Genomic DNA, 4506 nt, shown 5'->3' on the forward strand with positions numbered 1-4506 from the left:
GCTCCATCTCTGAAATATGGCACCAAAACAGTTGACGGTATACACAAACACAGTACTTGTCTATTTACCCTGCACCATATGTAGAATGAGCACTTAAATTTAATTAATATAAATAATGTACGCTATATTTTTTGCAAACGTGTTAAATGTGTTTAACGAGTGTCATTGTGTTGGCCTTCATGTTGCCCTGTGTGTAATTAAAAGTCATCTTTAAAAAAATAAAATGAATGAATTTTCTAATTCTGTTTTATCCTCTCTTTAATGGGAAATATTCGCCCACATGCATTACCGTTTGTTCTAGAGCCTCTTGTGGAAAACAAACATTTATTTGAGTGACAAAAATGATCTCAGTAGACTATCAAAAGGGGCATTGATGACCTTTTTACTGAACAACTTTGAGACTTGGCTATTCAGACTATTTCGACTGACATATTTTTCTTATTTTAGATATTTTTAGCGGTAGTCAAGAGTTATCTGGAAATGTGTTAAAATATCAAAGCGAATTCATAAAAATAAAAAAAGTATATGGTGAACTGACCAACATACGCTCATGTCGCGGACCACCGGTTAAAAAAAACCTGGGCCAAGTTTCCCGAACGCTAAAAAGGACTTGAAATCGGTCGTAAGAGGTATCCTTGCAGAGCGGTTTCCCGACGCCGCACTTACTGCAACGATGAGTCTACGATGTCGCCAAAATCCACGTAGGCCGTTAAGATACGTCGTTATCAGGAAACGAGGCCCTGTCCTATACCTAGACCATTACCATAGACATAGTAGCCTATAGACCAGGGGTCTTCAACAGGGGGTCCGCGAAATCTTTGGTTGATAAGACAATTAATTTTTATATTTCTAAAAAAAAAAATAATAATAATAATAATTCAACCCATTTTTTTTCCCACAAATGTAAATGTCTTCCGAATCAGAATTGTATTTATTCCCTTTAAATTTACATAAACATAAATCCAACATATTGGAGTAAGAAGTATCTTTCAGTCCAATCGACACATTCAGCTACCAACAGGAGCTCTCTCAAGCTGGGCACCGGTTCACTCACATCAAAAATAAATAGACAGATTGCTGCATCAACCACAAAAGAAACTCCCTTTTTCTTACGAACACAGATTGCTACATCATCCACAAAAGAAACTTCCCTTTTTCGCCCCTGTATGTTTGTTTGTCTGTTTGTCAGCAGGATTACGCAGAAACGCATGGACCGATTTCCATCAAACTTTGTGAGGAGATTGGGTAATATAATGGCAATAATTGATTACATTTCAGATGTCAAGGTCCAAGGTCAAGGTCACAAGGCGGAGGTTTGCATTCTCTGAATGCTCCCATTCTTGTTATCTTATTGTATACGGACAAAAGAAAGTGGTAATGAATATCGTTTACTTTTCCGCCTCCTTCCCCTGATATCACTGTATTGCAGTAGGTGATTTGTAAAGTGAATGTCTGAGAACCGCTTCACTGAAGCAACAGTGAGTTGACATGCTGTTCTTCATGTTGTTGTCCTTGGCAGGCATAATTTTTAATAACTGCACCCTATGACATCCGTTACTCTCTACAAAGGATATGACAAGACTATAGACCATTTGGAATACTTACTAAAACAATGACAGGATGGTAGAGTTTATGTTTAAGGATCCTGTATTAATGCGAGTTATTTTGAACTATATCCTTTTCAGGTGTGCCACATTCTCCTCTATTCCTTCTGGGTCTTCCAAGACATTTGAGTGTAATGGGATGGAGGGACGCTATGTTACCGTGGTAATTCCTGGACGTAACAAGATCCTGACTCTCTGTGAGGTGGAGGTATATGGATCACCGCTGGAGGAGACGAGCCATCTGTAATTCCTCAGCAATGTTTGGGTGTCTGATTAATAAAGTGAAGGTTTCTCTGTGTCTCTCTCTCGTTTCTTCTTTCTTTGTCTTGGTCTCCGAGCAGTTTCAAATACATGCTGATGTTCCCATTTACCTCTCTTTGACATGACTTGTCAGCTCGGCAGATATGCCAAGGAGATAACAGACCAGTTATTTAGCTGACGCTTTTACCCAAAGCAACTTACAAGGAATTTTTGCATTTTATACATCAGGAGCAGTTACGGGTTCAATGTCTTGCTCAAGGACACTTCCACACTTAATGGTGGGGGCTCGAACTAGCAACCTTCCAACCACTAAACGACTCCTCTTCCTCCTGTACTACTGTCGCCCCAAAGCCGAGAAACACAAGTATAAAAATAAGTGGCATGTTGAACAATCTCAGAACAGTTTATTCATTGGAATGAAAGCACAAAAACGTTTCCACTGTGGCATTTCACACAGGTATTAGATATGCTAATAGGCTTAATATCCGATCAGCCCATACATTCTTCATAATGGATTTTGCGTACATAATCTGATTCCGGTTTGACGAATAGTTTACTAGACTGAGTGCTGCAGATTAATTACGAACACCAGGGGGCGACACTTCCAAATAATATAAACCATAGGCGCAGGTGCCTCCACTGTACACCACGGTCTATTCAAAGAAGTAAAGTAAACCACGTCCTTAACACAATCCACAGAAACATCAAAAGTTAACTTCCTAAAAGGCTTGTAGGCTATGTACTACAAATCTACCAGAGAATAGGCCTAATGAAAGAGACCAAGGGTCAATTTATAGCCTCTAATCTTAAAGGCACCCAGTGCAACTTTCAAGGCTTAAAAATAAACATTCAATTTCTAGTCTTTTTTACACATAGTAAGTTTCAATAACTCCATACCGACATTCAAGGAGCAAAGATGAGACGTCGTTGTGTGGTGAGAACTGATAGAAAAACAACAACAATCGCCCTCATTTTCTTTATTTTGTGTTACCTACAATAAATAAAGCAGGATTCCAGTCAATGGAAAAATGGCCTCTCCCCACCGGCGATTGTTGTTGTTTACGATTTTCTATCAGTTCTCACCACACAACGACGTCTCATCTTTGCTCCTTGAATGTCAATATGTAATGGTATGGAGTTATTGAAACTTACGTGTAAAAAAGACTAGAAATTGAATGTTTATTTTTCATTGAATGTTTACATAAAGTTGCACTGGGTGCCTTTAATAAGATAGCGCAATACTACCAGCATGAGCAGCACATACATTTCTGAATAATAGACAGGCTACACTGTGCATAATGGGAATAATATTTGAGCACTCACTTGCCTTGAAAGTGTCTTGGCCATCAGAGGATGTGTTTCCTTCCATATCATCCCTTCTCCCACTGTGGCCATCCATGGGCAAGGAAAGCCATCCTTCTGATTAATAACACAATGATCTCTTCTTCATGTAAAAACAGTAACTCAAGTCACACACCGAAATCTAATTCTTACATGTTTTTTTTTTACGACATCCCTATTAAATCTTTATCCGTGGCTGTCCACATCAGTCGTACATGTTCACCTCTTGGGTAAAACTGCTATAAAACTGACGACAGAAAACATCACACGGGCACAGCGGAGTGGAATGTGGTAGTCTTTATTGGCCGTTGGGCAGTCCATGACATTCACAAACACACTCCCTCTTAAAGCCTGCCCAGGACCTCTGCAGGCCCAGGCGCTTCCCTGACCCAGAAGCAGAACACACACACACACACTGGGCAAATAGGGCCGATCCAGACAGGCAGGCGACCCACGGGCCTTACAGCGACTTCAGCAACACCTAGCTGAGTTACACCTGGCCAGATCAGCTCCTTATTAAAGTGACACCTGTAGAGAATGATTAGAACGTTCTATGGGAACGCCAGTGGTGTTTCCCAGAGAGAGACCCTTCGTATGTTCTCTGTAATCGTCCCATGTAATTCATGTGGTTATGACAAGGTACGGGTGGGCACCTCTGCTCTGGTCACCTGCCATGGTCCTATAAATAACATTTCTTTTCCTGACCAGCCGTCTGTAAACCCATACCGCCACTCCCTGAAAGTAGTCAACACTTGCGCTGATGGACTATATGTAATAGATACATACAAACACAGATCGCACACACACACACAAACAGACACGCATGCGCACACACACACACACACACGCACACGCACACGCACAGGAGCAAGTGTCGGCGACAGCTGTTCTCGTGGAAGTAGCTCAGTTGGTTTAAACACAATCAAGTCCTTGTGGCTCCAGCAGTCAAGTACTCCACTGATCCGAGACATAAGAAGAAACCAGCTGACCTGGCAGCCTATGCCCAACATTCTTACGGCCTCACCAGGCTGACCTGACTGCCCCAACGTCCTCACCCAGCTAAGACAGTACGCCGCTGCAAACTCTTCCTCCGTCACCTGGCCCTAACCCTAGTGCTCTGCAGAGACGCTATTATGACATCATCTTCCTCCGTCACCTTCTAACCCTAGTGCTCTGCAGAGACGCTATTATGACATCACCTTCCTCCGTCACCTGGCCCTAACCCTAGTGCTCTGCAGAGACGCTATTATGACATCATCTTCCTCCGTCACCTTCTAACCCTAGTGCTATGCAGAGACGT

The sequence above is a fragment of the Sprattus sprattus genome, assembly GCF_963457725.1.
Source record: "Sprattus sprattus genome assembly, chromosome: 13".
NCBI classification, from domain to species: domain Eukaryota; kingdom Metazoa; phylum Chordata; class Actinopteri; order Clupeiformes; family Clupeidae; genus Sprattus; species Sprattus sprattus.